Below are 24,905 nucleotides of genomic sequence, written 5' to 3'. Positions count from 1 at the left end.
GGTAAATCTGGAATAAAGCAATTTAAGTATTTTGGCCCATTCCCAGATTTACCAAGACACGTAAAACTGGGAATGTGTCAGAATTCCTGATAGAGGTGCAACGAGGAGAAATATATTTTTTTCTCCTCATTTTTTCCTTTCTCTAAGTGTGCTGTATTCTGCAGCACCTCTCAAACCTATCTCTGTACTTTATACCATTCTGAAAGAAATGTTGGAAATTAATGCAGAACAGACCATGTAGACATAGTTTACAAAACTAGACATAATTTACAAAACAGAAGTGTTTAGTATCTTTTGTACCATCTGTATAGATCCTTCTCATCTTAGATACTGAAAATACATTTGTTCTCCACACGGAAGTCAATCAGAACTTTGTATCACCACTTAATTGAACAGGTGTATATTACTGTGGACTTCTCTGAGTGTTTTGGTATTGTTTTTGAACAATTAAACACCCTACAGGACTTTTCCTTTTCTGGTTTCACACCCCAGGTGGGAGGGTGCATAAACCAGAGGAGCACCAAATCTTACTACATTACTTGAATTATACATTTGAATTCCCGGAGACGTGTGTACAAGCTCTGAATGTGCGGATATTCTTTGCATAACCACGTATCATGTGTGTACTGAAAAAAACATGTGTGCACCTTTACTTCATTTTTCTTGTTTACTGCTCCAGACTTCCGCCATTTTGGAATGATAAATAAAACACTGTACACATGACACAATGCTACATAAAAATCAAGTCACAGACTTTTAAACTGGATATTTATTTGTTATTCTTGCTCAGCTTTTTATGTTCTTGCTATGGTGTGTTGTAGAGTGGTGTTATAGTCCCCTGGCCAACGTGCGTCGAAGTACTCCACTTTTCAGCTGCTATTTTACTGCTGCTTTCATCCCTGAGAATACAAATGTTAGAGTCCCCTCTAAAGTCCTGCTTTGACTACAAGCCTCTCCATTAGAGAGATTCAGTTATTGCATTGTCTGCAACCTTGTTCTGCAATGCCACTCGCTGCCAGCTGGGAGGCCGCAAAGGCTTCCACTGCCCACATCTTTGGTCAACTTACTGCCTGGGACATTGCAAGGCCACCAATACTTTTTAAAATATCTTTATTAAAATTTTTACTACAGCAATACATTGTCAACTGCATACGGTAACAGGTGAATATCTGGTGTCGGTATCATATCCAAATAGAAAAAGGACATATGATGTTCCATAAGAGCCCTTGTCCTGTGTATTCCCGCAACCATCACCCCCCTAGAATGATCCGTAGGCCACCAGCACTTAGGGCCTTATTTAGATTTTGGGGGATGGAATACTCTGTCACAAACGCGATGGATATCCCGTCCGCCGTATTACGATCTCCATAGGTTATAATGGGATCTTTAAATGGCGGACAGGATCTCCATCAAGTTTATGATGAAGTATTCCCCTCTGCAAAGATCTAAATTAGGCTCTTAGCTTTCCTCCTCATTGTCCATCTGTGTTTTACAGGAGAGACACTCAATACTGAAAGTCCCTCTATCATACACACTGAAGTGTACAAAAACCTATTTACATTTTCAGCTTCCAGAAGAAGGCCTCCAATGATATACAATTGCTAAACTTCCACCAATTGACTCAAACCTGACTCATACAAAGCAGATGTTATGGTCATCGGTGGCGTTAGACATGTTATGGAATCCTTTTACCACCAGCAGAGCTTTTGAAGTGCACTACACCAGTTATGGTGGTAAAAAAACACTGGAGTTTAAAAAATGACTCAGACCTTTCTTTAAAGGCCTCAGATTGCATTTTCCTCTGTTGTTCATTTTATTTTTAATCTAAAGCTTTTCCAATGAATCCACCTTGTCTTCTGCTGCCAGACTGGGTCTCACTCATCACGTGAATGCTGATATACAGATTGGGTTAAAAATACCGTTTGCAGCTTTGCCTAAAGTTTTCAGAATTACCTGGAAGTTTTTTTAGAATACTGCTGCCACCCTCTCACTCTGGACACTTTCAATGTTGACTCTGACACTCCCCTTTATACAGCACTTACCCAACTGCCTTTCTCTTCTGGGGTTTATTTTACAGCCAGCTTATTACACAAACGGCACTTTAGGTGCTCTCTCCCTCCATCCTAAGGTCAGCCTGTTAGGACACTCCATCCATCCAATCACTGACTTTGATCCATTCAATGCTTCAAGCGGCAGTGGAAAGGTGGCAGGGTTTCTGTGATGGGTCCTCGGCTCTAGAAAAGTCTTTCTTTCATACCGTATCCAAATATGGCTCAGATTTACCAAACTGTCACACAACACAATGCAGCAACCAAAGATGATAAGCTGCATGACGTGATAGGGTGAGAGCAGGAAAGTGCCATACTTATGGCACTATCCTGGTTGCGTCCTAGTGCTGGCGCAAAATCAGGCTGCTCAGCGCTGAGCACACACCTTTGCACCATTGTGCAAGGGTGTCTGCATGAGTCTAGCATGGGTTTTGTACTGGAAGGTCACTCTTCCAGTACAAATTACTATGCTTAGACCAACTTTAAAACTTTTCCTACTTTGGATGTGTGCAGTACCGTGCAGCACCCAAGCAAAGTTGGAAAAGTTAGGAGAAATAAAAGCATTTCTACGTTTTTAATGCCTGCTTCAAAGTGGTGTTCATTTTTGGTGCAAAACCCTGTGAACTATTGTCAGTAGATAAGGTTTTTTGGTTGTATGGGAGTGCCCATGTACCACCCATGGAAAGCCCTGCATGACACAGAGTAATGCAAAACAGCAATTTGCAGTGCTTTGTGTTGATTTTAGGCGACTTTCCTGTGCAAAGCAAGTTTTGTGCTGGAAAGTAAATCCAACAAAAATATTTCGCACGGGTTTGCGTCACTTTTGTGTTGCAAACCCAGTGAATAAGGTTTGTAAATGTGGCTCTAAGTGTGTTTTCGTAAATTACTTGCAATATAGTGCTTTCACAAGAGTCCAAGTAACTTTCTGTGGATTGAGTTGTGTTGGACTGTTAGTTTATCCTACGTTTTTTTACTTAACAGCCAAGAATCCATATGGGTGCACAAGTCCTCTCTATACCTAATCCAATTACTAGGTGGCCTTCTAAAATGCCACTAGAATTGCCCCAACATGCGTATTATCCGACACCAACTAATTTGTCATGCTCATCACCGGAGCATGGGTATGTCAGTGGGACACCAAGACATCTGTCTCCTTCTTGTCATCCTCACATTGCCAGAGGGACAGTCATGCACTGTTGCCAGTCTTTAACTTTTCTGTTAGCTGCAAAATCAGTAGGGGTGACATTTTTTTCTTGCTCTGTTTGTCCACGCATTATTATTTGTCAGTCTGTCACTATTCTTCTGTCTGCCTATCCATTCAGTTTTGGCGTTCAGGTTACCTTTCTGTGCAATTTTCTATCAGTTTAGTTGTCTTTTCAATTGTGCTGCTGTTGGCTTCAGTTTTTCTGCCTAATTGCATAGAAATATATGTGTCTCAGTGGACTACTTGGAAAAAAACTGTAATTTGTAGAATGAGGGGCCATAGAAATGTATGTGTGTGTATGAGCCCCAGATCATTTTTGTTGTGTTCACTTTTTTCCATAGCATTGTAGAGCTTCTCCTTATCAGGGACACTGGAAGTATGCGAATCAGAGGCCTCTGTGATTTTCACGTAATTATAGATTGGCCGCATTTGCCACATAATCCATCATCTGCTGTGTAAACAGCCGATTTTAACAAAATAAATGTTGTTTCTAGCTCTGAAGTATCAAAAGTTACAAAAAATATTGCAACTTGGGTTCCTGCATACTGGGAGGTTTTCCGGAAATGTTGAATGGTCATCTTTCTGTTTCTTATTGCTGCATTTGGGTGTTGATTTGGTACCAATAAGTTGAACTCTTTTCCTATACACTTTTACCAGGTGTAAAAATGACAAAATAAGGAAGTAGTACTATAACATAATGTATGACATTATGCTGAATAATTTGCCTTTTCTTGCCGTATAATTTAGTCAACCGTACCGCGTAATTTGGTCCTCTTCTGACACATAATTCCAGTGGCCCTGCTCATTATGCAGAATTGGCATCTTCTAGTTGTGGATTTTCTGAAAGGTGGAATATTTGAAGAGGGGACATTCATTACAGCTTTGCTACCAACCCATGTGGGTGGAGTTCCTGCGTATGTGTGCACCAACACCCAGTCTTTGACCAAGCCTTTATTTCAAGTGCCTCACTTTTTCAGTAGTACCTGATTCTCTTGATGTGACAGCACTGACTTGAGGGAAAGTGGTCTCTTCCCTCATACACATGAAGGCACGCAAGTGAAAGCCAACAGAATCCAAGATGAGAAGGGCAAGGTGCAGATATGTAACCTGAAAGAAAGAAGAGGGGACAACAGTGGCAACCAGCATGGCTCCCGGGTTGGGGGGTAGGGGATCACACGAGGGGGTCGTGATTCCGAAAGGGAGCTTACAACAAAAAATGTTTTAATATCTTACCTTTCTGCCGTTTCCCGTGTATCTGGTCCTGCTTCTTCTCTTCTGCTTCCGACTTCAGGAACAGGAAGCAGGCAGCCAGGCTCCCTTCCCTAAGCCAATCACAACGCTGCAATACAGCATTGTGATTGATCTGAGTGCCGTGACACGGCGCACAGCCAGGAGCTCTAGGGATGGGCATGTTCTCCATGCAGGGTGTAATGCAGCCTGCATCGAGAATGAGAAAGTGCGCATGACTGGTTTGGACGGCCCGAGAGGGCCGACCAAACAGTCATTGCACACTTAAGAGAGGGCAAACCACTCCTCCCCTGCCCTGCTCCGAGAGCAGAGCCGCCCCGCTCACCCGCCCGCCTGCAAAGGAAACATAAAATGATAATAACTTAAAGTTACTATCATTTTATATTTCCTTTGCTTTCTATTGCTTGAAAGCAGTGGGGCGACGCTCATCTGCCACAGCGGAGGAGCCGCCACTGGGTCACAGTTACTCCTTAGATGAGAGATGTCATCGAGGGGCTTGGACGCAGAAGTTTAAGGATTAGGAGCCAGCCGCTAGGTGGCCCCTGAAATGAGTAGGCAACCTTTGGGAATTGAACATCAGGAGACCATTCCGGGAGACAAGGTGTTGTGGAGTACAATAAAAAAAGCACAAGGTGAAAAGATTTAGTGACTGAGGAGGGAATGATAGGTTTGAACATAAATCTTGTAGCCCTGACACAAGCCCTGAGAGAAAATGAGTGTGTGATTTGAACAGTCACACATTGTTAAGGCGACTAGCGTATCCAGCGTTAACGTCATTTCCCCCGTGTTTCCTGATCAAATAGTATAAGCCGTGACGACGTGCGTGGTAACTATAAAAGGGCCTGATGGGACTCGCGCCAGGCAGACACGTTACACTGGTGTTTGCTTTCGTGTTCATTTTATTCAGTCCTGAAACTGCACGTGCCGGATCCTTCACCATCACAGCCATCAAGGCGCGAGAGGGATCCAGAACCTTACCCTGTTATGCATCATTTTGCTAACCCAGGAATCTCGTTTTCAAGGCTCTGGAACTAAAATGCTCTTTTTTCCTCTTCTGCGCGTGCCTGGTCCGAAGCCTCCATTACGGAGTCGGAAGAAGAATGAGTTTGGAGCCGAATCTCGGCCTAGCTGAAAGCAGCTCACCGGCAGGAAAGGAGCCCCGTAGGAGACCCCACTCCATCACTGTCAGCCCCAGCTCTTTGCCCAGTAAGCTGATACCTCAGCAAGCCAGGAAATTAATTCCCATTCATTTTTAATGAAAGTGCTGAGGTCGGAGAAGCCCTCCGGAGTTACCTCGCGCTCACCCCTTGCTGTTTACTGGAAGAGGAGCCCCTTGGCGAAAAGGCCATTTGTATTTTGTCCATTTGTAGTACCCAAGCCATGCTCAAACGGGCTGTGAGTTGTGTAGGATTGATCAGGTAAAGGGTTTTGCAAGAAACATTGATAAAACTTTTTTTTCTGCTGCAGTTATAGGGGCTATGCCTCTTATCGCGATGTTTTGAATTTCTGTTGTTTTGCCTCAAAGGGGATAAAGAGGTCCCATAAAAAGTTATCTTTCATGGAATAATATATTCGAATGCGTCTCACTGTCATATCTTATTTGTAAAATGAGCGATTACAGAGCATTTAATTGACCGTGATACTACTGGAGGGTATTAAAAGCATGTGCTGGGCGTCATTACAAGTTCCTTTCAGTTGCCGTGTGGATAATTGGTGATGTGAACATAGTGAGAGTCCAAGAGGCTTTACACCAGAAAGTGCCAGAAGGTGGCGGCAGGTGAGGCTTTGCCATCCTCTCTTCCCGCTTTTGGTGTATCAGGTTGGATGTTGGACTTTATTGGTTGTTAGGTTGGGTTGGAAGAAAAATCCACTCCTTCAGACAGGTGAGAGTTGTGTTACTTATTAATTACATCTGACATACAGTGGGGATGTTGGTACACATGTTGGCACACATGCAGGAATGAGGGGGCTACATTGGTTGCGACCAGTAGGGCCCAGTTAAATTCAATTGTCTGGGTGCTGCGTTCATAGGGGTACCAGAATGTGTTAAGCCGACCCATCTTGTTTTCATGGAGGCTCATAAGAGTCTAGGTACGTGTCGAGAGATTTTCACATCCTTCTGGAGGCCGGTTTCCAGGGTGAGTTCTGTAGTGCAATGTTGTCCGCTCCTCTAAGATGCAGATTGTACCTTTTGAGACGAAGTACTGAAAAACAGCATTTCATAAAGATAGAGCGCTATTAACGGAGACCCCACTTCCCGCATGTAAGTATATGCCTGCCTACACTAAGCACGTGCCACCTTCTTTTGCACGCTGCATCAGTCCAAGTCCCTCAATTTACCACTCTAATCCCCAGCAGCACCCCCAACCTGATCCACGGGCTCTGCTGATGGGCTGTTTCAGACCCTGACTATGGCCACCTCCAAACTCCTGGGAATAGGACCTCATACACACTCATTTTACCATCCTTCCTTTCATTTATAAGCTCTCATGCTCATCTTGACCCTAAACTCTGTGCCACTGAGCCCACCCTCTTGGCCCAGAATCCCCCTACACATGAACACTCAGGTCAAATGAGCCTGAACATGAAAAACAACAAGCTCTTTCTAACCATCTTCTTGACCAGCATGAATTTACCAAAATCTAATTTCTTCTAGTTCGCTGACATGAAAAACTACTAGTCCTCATCCTCTTGTCGTGCTACTATGCACGTGCTGCTACAATTTCCCCATCACACTAATGCCCTTATCCACATGGTCATGTCAATTCTTCAGTCTGAATGTGTATTCAAGTTCTAGCCCACAAAATCTGTCCTGAAACTTGTCCGAAAAGATTAAGGGACAGATGTATCAAGAATTGCTTTTGCGAGTCTTAAATAGCGAATTTTACCAATTCGCTATTTTAGAATCGCAAAATGCAATGTATGTAGGATTTTCAATTTTTTGGGGAAATCCTTGAGATTCCCTATTAGCAAACCGCAAATTGCAATTCGCTATTAGGGAATGCCTTCCCATTCATTCCTATGGGCCTAGAGGCCCATAGAAATAAATGGGAAGGCATTCGCAATTTGCGATTACCAAATAGGTCATCGCGAATTGCGAATGCAATTGCAAGGGTAACAGGGGGACATAAGGCTCCCCGGATGCATCCTCATAAAAGGTAAGTGTGCACATGTGGCACTTAGAAAAACGTAGTTTTGTGCATTTTTCTAAGGATTTGCAAATTAACACCATCTTGAAGTTGGTGGTAATTTACGATTCCTTTATGCAAATTTGCATTCTGAGAATGCTTCTTGAATTGCATTTAGGGAATCGCAAATTGTGAATCCCTTACTGCATTCGCAAAATAGGTAATCGCAAAAATTGCGATTAGCTATTTAGGGAATGCCCTTTGGGTTGATACATCTCCAAAAGGCATTTTACCGTTCGCAAACCATCCGATTCTGTGAATCGGGCCGTTCGCGAACGGTAAAACCCTTGATACATCTGGCCCTAAGGGTCTAATTTAGAGTTTGGTGGATGAGATACTCCGTCACAAATGTGAATTACAAGTGCATTATATTCTTCGTCACTTGCAATACGGTGGATGCAATATCTGTCACATTACATTTGTGATGGAGTACCCATCTGCCAAGCTCTAAATCAGGCCCCAAGACTTGATAAACGAATGCCACTGCACCTCTCCATGCTCCATTTACTTGAAGACTGGTTTGGTACATTAAATGACCCTCAAAGAGGACCTGCACTCTCTCTGTCCCTTCACCCTCCTCTACTTTCCACCTACATCCCTGGGTCACTCCCATTATCTGCGCCTTTTAAACCATAACACAGAACTACCTCCACGGACAGATAGCTCAATCACTTCAAAGTACCAGATAACTAATACCTAGTAAAACAGCACCTCTCAGTACCCATTAAAGACACTGAACAGTTCAAATCAAAGTACTACATAGACTTCATTCTATTCCTTTATGGGCACCCTTACCTCTCTCCAGCTTTCACAATTCTTACAAAATCCATTGTCACACCCAACAATTTTACTTCCTAATTTTCCACAAAAATCTGATTTATCCATTCCACCAATACCACACTCCGGCTCGACCTCAATTCCTCACACTTACTCACCAGTCCTTCAGCCACCCAACCTCTCTGGCCACCTCACCATCTTCCTGATGGAGGTATTTCCATCCTTCAGTCTGCCACCACAACCATTCCTCCCTAATCCTTTCACCCCCACAAACCAATAAAACCCCTGATCACTCAAAAATGGAATTGTCTACTTTGCTCATCTTTTCAACCAATTGTTACATTCCGGCACCTACCTCAAATGTTTTCAGGCACCAGTAGTAATCTTTCCCAAAACATAATTGCAGAACCAGCACTTCCATCCAACTAACCAATCCCCCTCCACCCTTCCACACCAATACACCTAATTATCCACTAACGTATTGTTAACTGTCCAACCACAACCTATCCAGTTCCCTGAACATAGGGTTTTATAGAATCCACTCACACTATATAATTTTTAATGAGCACCCACATTTTTTCAACACTGTTCCCTATATGTCTTCCATCATACTGATTGAATTTTCAGTATCCTTCATCACATTAACACTTTAAACTCTTCCACCGTTTTCTCCCTATAATTTCATCCGGACCTCCTCCTATTTATCGGAACACTCCTTCCATGCAGCCTAGTGTCCTCCAAACAGTACCTAACCCACTTTCAGGGGAGTTTTGCTACTTTGAGCCCTCTGCTTCTTCCTCCCCTCATACTACACAACTATAGAAGAAAATATCTCAGCTTGAGTATTGTTTTTCCGCTTATCTGTAGACAACATCCAAATCATCTTCACCGTCTCCACCTCTCCTTTGAGCAAATTTTGTGTGAACCAGGAGTCCTCGTGCTTATGAATACTGACTAGAATGTCAGAAAGTTAAGATAGTGAAAACAAAGGAGTTTTAGGTACTTTGCATACATAACGCAGAGCACTGGTCGAGCAAAGAGTCAGCGGCAAAGCGTTCCAAGATTTAATGATCATATGTGAGAAGGCTCAGTCCCCCATTCTCACTTGCTGGATCTCAGGGACTAGCAGGAAGTGGACCGATGCAGAGCGCTAAGGTACTGCAGGATGAGAGTGAGCAAAGACAACCTGGACATGCTGAGGAGAAGTGTGGTGAAGGGCCTGATGAAAAAGGCATAGGAATCTATAGAGGCTGCACTTGTGTAAAGGCGCCCAACGGAGGCCCTTGAAGTGACTTCAAGCACAAGAACGTTTGCTCAGACCTAGAATTCTGACTGACCTGAAGATGCCGCATGACATGACAGATAAGTAATTCAGAATGGGAGTTGGAGTCGTCCACCTGAGGGAGAATCAGGGCCTGGAGCACTGTTTCCCGAAAAACTGGGAGGAAGGCATGGCAGAACTTTTCTTAGAATGTTCAACAGAAGGTAGCTGTTAGATGTCAGCTTAGTTACATGATCCTTAAAAGAAAGATGTGAATCAAAAATTATACCTTGATTGTGGGCTGACGAGACAGGGCAGGACCCAGCTCACTGGACCTCTAGTCCAGGCCCGAGGCAGAAGAATTGCTATAGTTACCAAACCTCTTTTAGAGATAAATTTGATTACAGAAATATAGCATCTAACCAGGTAGGCACAGTATCCATGGTGTCTTTGAATTGAGTTTAAAAACAAGACTTGTCTCCATCACGACTCAAGACACATTTAATAGCACCTATGTAGGACAAAATAATTAATCAAAGCGAACAATGTAGCAACTTAAGGTTTGAAAAGGGTGTAATTCAGGGAAGTTTCTTCAAAGTTATGTGGACACTGGTGCTAAAGTTCATAAGATTGGAGGGCAACCTGAGCATGAAACTGTGGAGGAGATGGGGGAGGGGGCGATGTGAAGTTCAGAGACAAAGACTTGCAGAATAAGCAAAAGTGGCTACAAATAGAGTTGTGCATTGGGAAAAATTAGAGAGATTTGTTTGGCATGTTATACAGAATAAAGCAGCCCCATCACGTAGACACAAATCCTGAAAGGAAGCTTTCTGAAATTCTGAAGAGGGCTGAAGACCTTTTAAAATTGGCATATGGCTAGGTGCCACAGTACCATTCTATGCCACCTAATTCCCTGGTACATAGGTAAACCTATATACTCTCACCAGGGTACACTAGTGCCTGGTCACATGAAAAAGACTAGCTTGCATCCTGTGCCAAGCCATTTTTCGGCTCTTTGAGATTTAGGGCTGTCTCCACCAATCCATTACAATTTTGCTGTCTCTTTTAGCATCTATGGAAGATTTGTGTTCGTCACCATGTAACTCTTAACTTGCGCCCATTTAAATGTTGTTTGGTTGTATGTCAGAATATCGTAGTCAGAAATATTGTCTGATATATTTATTGTGTCCTAAATATCATTTACAACAATATCATCCCACAGGGCATAGATTTTCTATTATTAAGACCAATGGGCATTCAATACATAATCACTGGTGCCTTATTTACAAGCCCTTTTCCCTACTTTGTGTCACCTTTAACATGGGAAAAAGTCATGTGCCGGTGGCGCAATGGGCTTGTGAACAAGTCCCAATGTTTCTGACACAAAATTAATGCCAGCTGATATATGAGTATGTACCACGGCTCCTGTTGAGCCCTAGACCTGTTGCATTCTGGCCTGCTCCATATCCACAACACCTTACTTGCAATGGGGGATCTGGAATCACCATACATTTCGATATTGGTGTTGCACCAGCTCTAAGCCCGTATTACTCCTCTCTAAAAAAAAAACCACTCTGATATTAATTCCAGCTGTACGTAGAACGTTGCAAAAGAATAATAAAATTAAAAGAAATGTCCGGTTGCCATGACAGCGTACATCAGTGGTCCACAAGATAAGTTCTCTATTGCAATAGAACCCCTGATCAAATATTTTTATTTTTTTTAACTTGTACCCGAAATAATTCACTGCCAGATGTGCCACACATATGCATCTGTGCTGGAGGGATAGGTCAATGAGTTGAACATTCGCCGCTCGAGCAGGCAGTGAACGGCAAGCGACAGGTCATGAGTTTGAATTCTGGCAAAACTGACCTAGCTTCTATCCTGCCGAATAGTGGTAAATGATAAATGTAACCATAGGCTGTTTGCAGGAGTGCTAATGAAACGGCTCCCACAGTGTTGCCACCGTACACGTGTTCTGTGTTTTCCAGCACCACGCGTGTTGTTTCCCGCTCATTCATCTCCCCTGTTCTGCAGGATTAGCACTGCCCAAATGGACACATGTTAATAGGCGGAACACTCTTAAGTCAATGACAAATGAAGGCGAATGTGGTGTTGGGTGACATCAGATGAAAATCAAATAGCCCAGGTGGGGGATAGGCCCAGCCGTTCTCTGCCAATCTGAGTTATGGCTGGGCCTCCCTTGGGCTCACAGCAGTGGGATGACTGCATGCTGGAGCTATGCTCCTCCTGCCTTTAAGTGGTACAATATGTTACAGAACCTTAGCTGAAATCTATTATCTTGGGCCTGGATGGGAGTGGAGAACAGATTTGAACATATATCGGTAATATTGTGTGGCGGAGCGGGAATGGAGCTTGGCTTGCCTTCATACCACATGCGACCTCATTTAATACCATTATTGAGGCCTTGATAGATTGGTGACAAATGGCAAAGGACTAAAAAAAATAGGAGCTGCTTAAAAAACAGTGAGCATTTTCTTAAACACATTTTTGGTGCCTGTGTTTCATGGGGGCAGCAACACAAGCAAGGTCGCACAAGGTCGTAAGAACAAAAAAATTGGCGCTCGACCATTATGCAAATATTTGTCTGAAAAAGCGCGGGTTAAGGTCACCAGACTCGAGGCAACACGGGCCATAAGTGCTAGCAAAAACCGTATTTAAATTATCTGATTACTAGGTGTGCAACCTTCAAGTGTAAATATCACGATTTATCACCATTTATGTCCCATGACTGGCTGCATAAAGCCCTCTCTAATGGGTTGCTCCTCTGCTGCTCCTGTGTGTGAACCCAGAACATTTACTGCCACCCTCCTTCCTCGAGGTCCCTTCATTCACGCATGGACACTCCCTATGCGTACATCCAATGTGGTTCAAAATATATAACACAGGCAATACAAAACTGGAAGATATTGACATGCATACACCACCTCTATTTTCTCACCCATTTCCCCTATACCCATGTAAAGGCACAGATACACACTTTTGTGACACAGTTTGAGCAGTCTATTGCATACACGCAAGGCACAAGAACATTTCCCCCATAGGAAATTCTACACTCACAAACATTCTACAATAGCATCGAGCACATAAGCGTCCTATCGTTCAGTCTATTTCACTTTAGATTCCCTCATAGGTGAAGCAACAAATCACAATAGGAGCAAAGCTTTGGTCCTACCAAACAACATCACATCACTACCTATAAAGTCCACCAACGCTTCCATTCATGAACACCGAGGAGTAGTGTCCTGCCTGGCAGCAATGCACTATGGTGCTTCGCCTGGGGAGGGAAGTGCTATATAAATGCACCTACATTACAATATGTTGGGGAACATCCTTAACATCGCGGTTAGTACATCGCGATGCAGTTACATCGCAATCGTTACAACGACTACGATGATACCACGCCATGCCATTACAACGCAAATCTTTACATCGACTTGCGCTAGATGGCGTGCTTACATTACAAATAGTGTAGTTTACTATCCCAACACCTTCCCTACTGTTAAGTGGACTGGAGTTGGAATAGTAAATTACGCTTTTCTAATGTTAGCACCCCATCTAGTGCAAGTCGATGTAAAGACTTGCGTTGTAAAGGCATGGCGTGGTAACATCGCAGTCGTTGTAACGGCCGCGATGTAACGGTACGCGTTGTACTCACTCGCGTTGGAACATCATACATCCCAATATGTTGCTAGTTAATTCATACCGTGAAAGTTTTCTGTAGGTTCATGACATTTCTAATTGCTTTCTTGCATGTTATATGAATATAAAGCTAACCGTACAAATATTGGTCATTGCTAATGTTTGCAATGTTAAGTGAAAACCTGTCCCTGAGCCCTATCACATGTGCAGTCAGTGCAGCAATGTTCTCATGACCTTATGCAAGTAAAATCTTCCATTTAGTCGCCTGAAATCCTTGGAGGAAGGTGACGAGGAAAATAAACTAAATTCTAGAAGTGAACAGTGTATGAATAACAACCTTTTAGCCACAGAGGGGAGACCCTCTTCATTCCAAGGGGCAATATGCCAATAAATTGAGTGCTCTGCCATGGACTCTGAATATCAACTCAACAAACGATGTGCGCAAAATCGTTGATTGAAGGAGAGGTTTGAGGAGACAAGAAGGTTTACATTTAGAGCACATTCACACAGAATTTAAATACAGGCTGCTATTAGAGATTAATATATTGTTAGGTATTTACTATCCGTTCACATTTGTAATTTTCCTCCGGGTTAACATACTATGGTATATAATTGTGTTTTTTGATCACTTCCCAGAACAAAGTGGGGGATCATTTGTATCAAACCTTACCCTGCTGAGTCTCTGGGAGGTCTGAGGTAGTCATCCACTCTGACCCATCCTTTTGAACTGTGCCCCAAGGAGGGTTGGTCGGACCCCTGTCTATATTTCCAGCTCTGCGTATCCACAGGCTGGCTACACAACTCGTAACGCAGAGAGAAATCTAACCGGGTCAGGGGGGCAGCCAAAATTGTTTAGGCAAATGTCACTACAAGTTGGTCTTGATATATATGTGGTGCAAATCTTTGCTATTCTAGCCTAAGGAATACCATTGGCATTTTCACTGTTTCATTGTCACATTCACCCAGCCCACCATCTCATTAATGTAAGGAAGAGAAACATCTGTGTGTTCCCAACCAAGGTCAATGGAGGTAGAAAGAGGTCACACTTGATGCGTTCAGTATTCTGATTGGAAGGGTTGGGGTCCAACCCAAACTAGCTCACTGCCTTACATGGCTGGTAACTCGAAATGACATGGAGCTCGACATTTTTAAGTTGTAAGGACCTGGGGAATCTAAACACTCTGTTGCCCCCTTCCCTTCCTTTGCCTCTAGCCACCACTGGACCCTAAAAACTCTTACCTCCCTTTACCCCTACCCACACCAGAACCCTAAAAAGTCTTTACCTCACTGTACTTCAACCCTCCTCTTAACTCTAAAACATCCTTACCTCCCTTTACCTATATCAATCCCTGAACCCTCAAACCCTTACCTCCTTTTATATCTTCCCATGCCTGAACCCCCCAAAAATCCTTAACTCTACTCATCCCAGAACCCTCAAAAACCTTACCTCTCTTTACCTCTACACACTTTTTAACTCTAAAAAACCCTTGCCTCCCTTTACCTCTATCCGCCCCAACCCTAAAAATCCTTACTTCCTTTTACCTCTACCAACCCCTGAATCTTCCAAACCCATACCTCCCTTTGCCTGTACCGACCTGTAAACCCTAAAAACTCCCTACCTCCCTTTACCTCTACTGACCATAAACTCTGAAAACCCCTTACCTTCCTTTACTTCTGCCTAACACTGAACCCTAAAAAAATACTTTACCTTTCCTTATTACTAGATACATATCGTTTTCTGCATTGTTAAGGCTTGTTTTGTAAAGGTTCATGCTTTGGGAAAGATAGGTCGTTGTACAAAATATGTTGTAAAGGTGACATATCTTGTAAGATACATCCTTTGACAGTAAAGGTTCCCATTGGTTATACTGAGGATCACGCTGGCTCTATTACGTCTGAGCCTGCTATGTGGGTTTTAAACTTTGTGGTTTGTGTTTTGCTGGGTGACCTTTAAGGCTTTACCATCTTCTTTCTTGCCTAACAAGTATATCAGTTGTCTAGTTCCTGCGACATTATGTAAGGTTGTGCAGAGCATCATTTTATCATCAGCTTTGCTTTGCAAAGACCAAGAGGCAAGCGTCAGATGGTTTATTGATGCCACAGGTAGGAGCACCTGGTATGGCTCCACGTCCTGGAGCAGCAAGCCAATTTCAAACAGAAGATTGAATTTTCTGGTTTTGATTTCAGTGGAGGAAAGATGGAAAACCTTCAACTGAAACTTACATACTGCCAACACAACAATGGAATAGAACATTTTGGGCCTCATGTAGGTAAATAAAAATTACCGATTCTTAAATACCGAGCCGTACCGAATCGGTATTTAAGAATCGGTAAGTTATATGTAGGTAAAAATTCGGTAATAATTACCGAATCGGTAACATTCGGTAATCAAGAATCGGAATTTACCGAATCGGTAAATACCGAGGTGGTATTTACCGAATCGGTGAATACCGAATCGGTATTTACCGAATCGGGAAAAAAAATCACATGACTTGATGAAACAGCCAATCCTGTGCAACCACACCCTACCCAACCAGGAAGTGGCCACACCCAGGCAGGTGCACACAATTAACAGACCCTGGAGAGGCGTGGAGTGCAGAGGAGAGGCAGGGAGCCAGTGCCTGTTTGTGCAGCAAAAAAACATCATGTCCAGCCAGAGGACACAGAGAGATGGAGGGGAAAGGAGGAGGAAGCTGAAATTCAGCCCCAAGGAACTCCAGGTGCTGGTGGAGGAGGTGGTGAAGCAGCACCAGAAGCTGTTTGGGAGGCAGTCCCTGCAAGTGCCTGAGGCTGAAAAGCGCAATATTTCGCTGGCCATCCAGGCGCAGGTCAATGCTGTGGGAGTGACCCACAGGGACATAGAGGTCCTCAAAAAGCGCTGGTATGACCTGAGGATTGTAACCAAGAGGAAGATGGGGGAAATCCAGAAGGAGGCCAGCCAGACTGGAGGTGGAACCAACAGGGCACCTGCCCTCACCGAACTGGAGGAGCTGGTGGGGGCCACAATCGAGAATGAGAGCGTCGTGGGTCTTGGGGATGCTGACAGCTCTGCCAGAGCCGCCACCCAACAAGGTAAGACGAATGCACAGCAATGTAGCCCCCCTACCCCTATCCCACATCCCCCATTGGTAAATGAGTATCCCACTCCAGTCCATGTGTTAGTGCAGACAGGCAATGCATTCTGGGAGATGTAGTCAGGGAAACCCCAACCATGAAGTAAATAGCACAGGACAACAAGGCATGTTACACACATTAGCCACAAGGAGGCAGAGGACAAATTTAGAGTATAACATGATTTATTGTGATGCTTGCAATGCAGCCCTTCAGGGACACTGAGCCGATTTTGCATTTCTGTCCACAGATGTGACATCACGCAGGACAGGACATGCTGCAGGAGAGAGGGCACACCGGCCACACAGATCAGCTCTGGCCAGCACAAGTTCAGCCCAGGGAGCAGTGCCACAGGCAGCCGCACCACTAACACAGGCAGCCTCGCCTCAACCAGAGCCAGCCTCACCTCAACCAGAGCCAGCCCCACCTCAACTGGAGCCAGCATCACCTCACCTAGAGCCAGCATCGCCACTCATGTTTGAGTCACCGGCCACATCACCGCCTGCAGGTGTGAGAATGAGGAGGCGTCCTGCCGCCAGGCTGCGAGCCTTAGACACCTTGTCTGACGACAGCAGGGGCCCTGAGCAAATCACTATGCCCCAGGATGGGAGCCATGCCACTGTGCCCTACACCTCACAGGCAGCACAGACAGGTGCAAGAGGGCGCCGCAGGTCGCGTGTCCAGAGTCCACCAGCAAACATTGACAGCCATGGTGTCTTCTCGGGGCTCGAGGGCCAAATGTTAAAACAACAGCGCCTGCAAACAAAGGCAGTCATGTCAGTCCAGAGGCATATGCGGTTCATGAAATCTACATTTGTCAACATGGACAATAACATCAGCGCAATGGCAGCGGGCATTCGGGACATGTCCCAGTCAATCCAGCAGTTGTGCAGCAAATTAGATGCTGACATAGATGCACGGCGCCAGGAACGGCAGAGGAGGGACACTAACACCAGGGCACTCAACCGTCTGGCAACTGCCACTTCTCTACTCTGCCGGCACTCTGTGTCGATGTAGGAGGGCCTGACACACTGCTGCAGCGACGTGTCTCGGGGGATGGTGCAGGTGACAAGTGCACTAGAGGTGCTATTAACAAGTCAGGCGACGACAACTGCTGCAGGGGATGCTGCGGAGAGCATTGACTCCAGCAGCAGGAGCAGCATCACACCCCCCGTCCCTGAAGCACGCAGGAGCAGCAGGCGGCTTGGGGTTGGCTGTAGTGAGGATGCTCAATCCGTGCCATCCCACACTGCAGCGCGTATGCGCAAACAGTGATGCAGCCCTGCGTAGCCAATTCCCAATGGGTGACGTAACCCTGGACTTACTCATTGTAAATATGCTATGTTGCCAGATTGGCTTGATCTTGTTTTCATGGCGTAGTGCCCCATTAAAACTACGTCATGACATACCACAACTGGCTGTGTCCCCTTACTTACTCAGAAATAGTTGCATGTGATCTCTGCCCGTCTCTCTCTCCCATCTATTGCAGTTGGCACTCCAGCTGCGTTGCCCTCTGGCTGGCCTGACTCTTCCTCGTTGTCCTCAAAATCTGTTAGTTCCACATCTGTACCTCTCTTCGTGGCAAGGTTGTGCAGCATTGCACAAGTGGCAATGATCTTGCAGCAGTTGATCGGTGTGTACTGGCGTGCGCCTCCGCTCTTGTGGAGGCAGCGGAACCTGCTTTTCAGTAGTTCAAACGTGCGCTCCACCGCATTGCGTGTAGATTTATGTGCCACGTTGTATCGTCTCTCACTCTGGGTTGATGGGTGTAGGTAGGGAGTGAGGATGAATGACCGGCAGGCATATGCACTGTCGCCTAGGTGAGTAAAAGGGAACCATCAGTCACATGCCTCTATACACTATGATTTGCAGGTTTCATGGGGCGTCACTGTTACTTACCTAGCAGGTATCCCTCTCCAAATTCTCCGGCAATCAGTCGTGTGTAGATCCCACTGTTCTGGAAGATGTAAACTTCGCTACAATATCAGTGATGATGTTCCCTGCATCACAGATCACCTGCACATTGATGGAGTGGGTGGACTTTCTGTTCCTGTAGATGTGCTCTGTGTCAGCTGGTGGGCAGATTGGGATGTGTGTGCCATCAATACAGCCAATGACATGGGGGAACTGTGCATGTGATAAAAGTCAGTTTTAGTTTTCTGCAGTTCGGCCTGTGTGTTTGGGAAGCTGATGTAGTGGTGCATTCTCTGCATCATGGCATCCAGGAACTTCCTGAAGAAACGGGACAGGCAACTCTGGGATACACCACCCACCGCAGCTATCACCACCTGATAACTGCCAGATGCCAGTAGATGTAGGCTGCAGAGCACCTGCACATGTGGTGGTATGGCATGCGCCCTTCTTGTTGGCTGGTCCAGGAGTGGGTGCAGGTCCCTTATCAGGTCCATGATGGTTTGGGGGTGTAGCCTGTACCTTTCATGTATGTCTGCATCAGTCAGTTGGAAGAGTGTGATGCGCTGTCTGTAGATGCGTTCCTCCCGTCTCCATATCCTCAGACCTGCTGCCTGTAGACGTAGGCGCCTTGCAATGACATACAGAGCGGCCATGTTGTCCACGCTGTTGCATTTTGGGATTGCTTATATGGTCTGTTGATGGTTACCACCTGCTTTCACTCAGTGTTAATTACCGACTCTTAATTACCGAATTTCATGGATTTCTTAATTACCGAGTTTTCCTACATGTCATTTTCAGTTTTACCACTTCATATTTACCACTTCATATTTACCGATTCATATTTACCACTTCATATTTACCGAATCGGTAAATATGTATTCGGTAAATATGAATCGGTATTTTAGAATTCGGTAATTATGAATCGGTATTTACCGCTTCATATTTACCGAAAACTGTTTTTTGGCCTCCTACATCTCACTTGTCTAAATACCGGTCGGTAACGGCATATTTACCGAATTTCGGCCGTTACCGACCGGTATTTAGCTACCTACATGAGGCCCTTTGTGCTGTCTTGTGTGGGAGGGGGTTGGTCGTTCAAAATTATTCTTTTGAACATCACAGCTTTATGTTTTTCTTGTGGAATGGTCTTGGAGTTGTCTTGATGGCACACTGTAAATAATAGATGTTACTATTGCTCACTCATGGTTTACAGTTTATCTACCTCCAAGAAGCTGGAAGGCGGAGTCAGCCTTGATTATTTGAATTAGTGACCTGTTGATCACTGCTTTGTTGCAGCATTGAACGTTCTGCTCATTGAGCTAATCCTCATTCTGTCTATTGTAAGTGCTGGTGTGTGGGTTGAGAGCTATATTTCTTCTTGTGAGGTGAGATTTTCAGATACGGAAGGCAAGCTGCTGCCCTAGTAGTGTCATCATGTGTAGGTTGACATTTCGGATTATATTTAGTTTTTGTGTCTGGTCAACAAAATATTTCTGTTTGTGCTTCTGTTGTTGAGGTGGTGATAGTGTTCAAGCTTGTGAAGTGGTTTAAATTAAGGCCTGTGGTCTCAAGTCAAGTCAAGTCAATGAAGTCGTTATTTCAATTTTCATAATCATAAAAGACAAAATACATCAACAATTAAAAAAGCTTACAGGATTCGGAATATAATATATTTCTTATATTTCCTACAATCATCCAGGATTGTATAAAAAAAAACCAGATATATTTACATGTGGTGTTAAAAACATTATTACAATAAGTTAACAATGTTGTAAGAACAAAGGATAAGAACATATTTAAAAATCACATAAAAAGTGCAAGTACAGAAAAACACGAAAACTGTGGCAGGAAAGCTGTTTCCTTTCGTTTGCCCATAATAAGGGGTCCAAGTTTCGGCAAAGCGTCAACAAGGGATAATTTCTTAGATAACCAGTTATCTAGGTCTAGACAAGTATTGAGTCGACAGTGCCAGACCATAATGTCTAAACCCTCATAGATAAGAATGGGGAAATTAGTGTACCTTCATCTTGTTGGCTCGGATGACCCACATCCAGCTAAAAAAGTTTGCCACAGTAACCACAATGGAATCTTTGGTGTTTGTCCTTAAAATCCTTAAGGCCTCCAGACCTATTCTTGTGCCCAGATTCATACAAATAGGTGTGAGCCATTTGGTCCTAGGTGAATTATAGGCTCGGCATACAAACAAAATGTGAGCTAATGCCTCAGTTTGAGCTGGACATGAAATACATTTGTCGTCTGTTGGAGGGTGCCAACTGCTAGTAAGGGCCCTTATAGGAAGTGAGCCCACCCTGAACTGGTGATACAGTTTCCTGTCTGTTGGCCTGGTAATGAGGTCCCAATAGGTTTCAAACTTAGTCTCATGTTTGAACTCAATCCCTTGTCAGGGTGGGCCTCGTAATAGATGAGAACCGCTTGGTTTTGACCATATTCCAGTGTACTGCCTTGAAATTCTATTTAGATGGAAATGGATTAACAGCTGGGTCCTCCCACAGGATACTCATCCCCATATTAATCAAGGTGGTTTTGATGCTGTTTAGCCAGGAGATCTTATGTAAGCGGCCCAGCCCCGTACTTCAAGGAGAGCTTTAGCATACAGAGAAAGCTCAGGTGTGGTCCAAAGCCTTCTCCAGAATGCTATAGGTCTGAAGCTTGCCGAGTCCTCTCTGCTATAGCAACCCAAATCTAGGTAAAGGGGCGTAAGTTGGGTGGATTGCGGGAGGCCTATTAGTGCTCTAACAAATTTGTTTTGGGCTCGTATCAGAGATGTTAGGTCCTCAAAGCCCCAAAGTTCAGCACCATATAATATTGAGGTACTGATTTTAGAGTTATAAATCTTTAGGACGGGGATGATGGGCTTAGTCTGGGAAAGCCTCTGCTCTTTTATCAATACACCAGCTAATTGTACATGTTTTAAGGCCAGCATATCGATCTGGGGCTTCCAATTTAGTTTCCTGCCTAGTGTTATACCTAGATAAGTAAAAACATCAGTCTGTTCCAAGGGGACATTATTCGTGTACACTCTCCCTATTATGGCTTTAGATTTGTGGAGCACCATAAACTTTGTTTTCTCCACATTTACCACTAATTCATGGTCGTGGCAAAACACCTCGAAGCAGGACAAAGCGGCCTGCAGGCCCTGTCGAGTCTTAGATATTATCAAGGTGTCATCCGCGAACATGAGCAGGGCTATCTTCATGCCAGCTAATGCTGGAGCATCTGTAGGGTGGGTTGAAAAATACTGAACAACCCTGTTTATAAATAAAGAAAACAGGGTTGGGGCTAGAACACACCCCTGACGAACCCCCTTGGAAACACGGTACCTCTCTGCAATATTCCCCTGCTTTCCCCAGTGGACCTGTGCGTAATTTGAATTGTGCAGTTTTACTAAAATAGCCAACAGTTCCGGTGGCATCCCCAAATCCACAAAAGCACTCCACATTTTCGTACGGGGGACTAAATCAAATGCGGATTTGAAATCAATAAAAGCCGCATAGATTGTGCCCCCTCCAATGATAACCAGCCGCCAATAGATGAGCACACACCTAAAGACCTGATCTAAGGTACTAGTGTGTGATCGAAACCCCCCCTAGAGAGGTGTCAGGATATCTGTCTCATCTATCCAGGCCTGGATTCTGCCAAGAACTACCCTGGCAACAATCTTCTGAATGGAATCTATAAGGCTGATAGGCCTATATTTACCTGGTAGTGAGCGATAGCCCTTTTTAAGTCTCGCCTGAGCCAGCGCATGCACTGCAAGGAGAGACATATAGTATACGGGTTTTCAAAGTGCTGCCAAAGCCGGCCTAGGGCTTGCGTTCACGCGAGAGTGCACGCACGCAGCCGGCAGCTTTCAGCGCCATGGCTTTCCTTTATTGCTCCTGCTCCCTCTCCCACCACAGAGAGCGTCTCGCGGCCGCGCGTCTTGCCACGTTGCTGTGTAGACTGGCTTTCCTCTCTTGTTTAACTTTCAGCGGGAGGCTACATCCTGGCGCATTCACTTTTGTTCGCAGCCCTCACACTACCACAGCCGCCACGCTTCAGTGAATGCTAGCTCCAGCCATTACAAAATGCAGAGCGCCTTTTTTTCGGAACCCGCGTTGCTGTGTAGACTGGCTTTCTTCTCTTGTTGGTTTTTTAAGAGCATGCGCAAACAGATCGTGAAGCGGAAGAACACTCCAGCCTTCTCTGTAATTACCCCTAGGGCGCTATATGGCACGCATTGCATGTTGTGGCCTGACTTCCGTTGCTCGCCGCAATCCAACTTTATGACCTGCACGGACCTACAAGACTTTTGCAGCACTACCGTGCTGCACTGCGTCTCCTTATTTGGTCCGGTGCTGAGTATTACTTTTTTATAGTCATTGCTGATAATATGTGCTAATATTTTTTTTTTATTTGTAATTCATAGCCATTGTTACTTGTTGTATACCTAAAATGCAATTCATTGTATTTTGTTAACACGCTAACTGGATATTTTGTATTTCTAGTTTTTTCATTGAATCAAATTAAAGAAAAAAATGAAAAACTAATAGAAATAATAATTAAAAAAATGTAACGATAACAATGATGTACTATTATACACATCCAATTAGTTTTAATATTATATAAATTATTAAACAAATCCTAGTGATGCAAAAGAAAGAAAACTTGCTAACGAGATTGTGTGCAGTTCTTCAAAGCATTATAATATTCTAAATCCAGGAAGCTCGCCGGTGTGCTGGCTTACAATGGCAGCTTAAACAGAGCCAAAGCAGCAGGCAGGTCGTTACTAGCCGGCGCGCGGTGCCCGGTTCCTCGGGTCCTCTCAGCTCCTGCTCTCGCGGCAGCAGTCGGGCACCTTTGGAGAGCCTCCCCTCCGGGCTGCAGCAGTGTGTGCGGTAGCACACAGACTCCCACTCCACAGCATGCGCGCACAGACCTAATCTGCTCATACAACAAACCCTGGAAGATGTTCCGAGCATAGGGACTCATGTTGTGTGGTCCTTTTTCCGGGAACTGATTACCACATTAGCCTGGTGCCCGCCCTTCTATTACCAGATGTCCCGCCCAGTGCGCGTCAGAATGCGCCCTCCGCTGCCTCCTTTCTGCGCCGACTTTCTCTGAGCCAGAGGTTAATAAGCTGTAGTAAATCCACACTGCGCCGCTGGAGGAGGGGCAAGGAATTTCGCCATGGGCTTGTTTTTACAGCCAAGCTTTATTTGCTGAGCCCTGCGCGCTCGGCTCCGGTGAGCATCTTTACAAACATGCCTATGTGTTTGCCGGGAGAAAGGACAGTGTGCTCCATTAGCATGCTAAAGGTTCTCAAAGTGCAGAGCTGCTGCACTGTCAGAGCCCGGGCTTTGTTCCAGCACCTGCTCGTGCCAGGGGGCTGCATGATGCAGGGCACGACTGGCCATGCTGCCACTCAGGCAATTTCTGCTTGGGTCCCGGGGCTAGTGGTGGGACTGACTGCCCTGGCCAAACTATGACAGTTTCATGGCTAACAAGTTTTGAGACATCGTAGGAGTGATGACTTATTACTATATTAAATGACAACAAGGGAAGTGACGACACACAAATTGACATCAATGTATAAGTCTAGAAGTGACGTGAAATAATACAAAATATTAATAAAAATATGTAAAATGAATAAAACAACAGCAAAACTTCACTATATGAGACTTTAAAGTGATCAAAGGGGCTTCAGAAAAAATAAGCATTGGCATTGCCAATAGGTCTCTTTTGGGACCTTATAAGTATTTAGTTATGCAGCACAATATCCTTGGTGCAACATTAACTGTTGCATGGTTAAACACTTAAAAGGCCCCAAAGGCGAGACCTATTGGCCATGCCAATGCTTGTTATATATGGTAGGATTTCAGCACCTGACCATATGTCGGGAATGGGAGCACCGCTAGCTATAGCATTGGCCAGTAACTTTATATAAGATACCCAATGTTCTTTATCATATACAAACAAGTCTGCGGGTATACAGTCGGGGCCTGGGGCCCTGCCTCTCGGAATTGATTTTAGCACAGACTCTACCTCTAAACTTGTGAAACACAGAGTAGTAGTTGGGATAGGCTATAGGGGTATATTTTCACTGCGATTGGTGGCAGTGAACTGTGCCTCATAGTGTAAAGCCCACTGTTCCAGAGCAACATAATTAGTAGGTGTCTGCTTTAATTTTCCACTGCCCATTTAACAAGCTTCCAGAATTGGACCATGTTTTTCCCCTTGCTGGCTGTGACCAAGTCTTGCCAGTGGTTCTCATCCCAATCCTTCTTCGTTTGTTGCTGGACTTTCTTATACCTTACTCTAGCCTTTTTAATATCCCCCACAATTTTGGATCTAATAGCCCTGGATAAAATCTTATAGGCCTTTCTACAAGAACTATTGTACCAGGAGGCCACCTTTGCACGGATGTTTTTCCTTGGTTTGCTACTTTTGATAAAAAAATGTTTTAGTTGCTTGAACAGGTCATTGTGAAC

The sequence above is a fragment of the Triturus cristatus genome, chromosome 9, assembly GCF_964204655.1.
Source record: "Triturus cristatus chromosome 9, aTriCri1.1, whole genome shotgun sequence".
In the NCBI taxonomy this organism is placed as follows: Eukaryota; Metazoa; Chordata; class Amphibia; order Caudata; family Salamandridae; genus Triturus; species Triturus cristatus.
The sequence above is the reverse complement of the archived record's forward strand: the minus strand, read 5'-3'. Positions refer to the sequence as shown.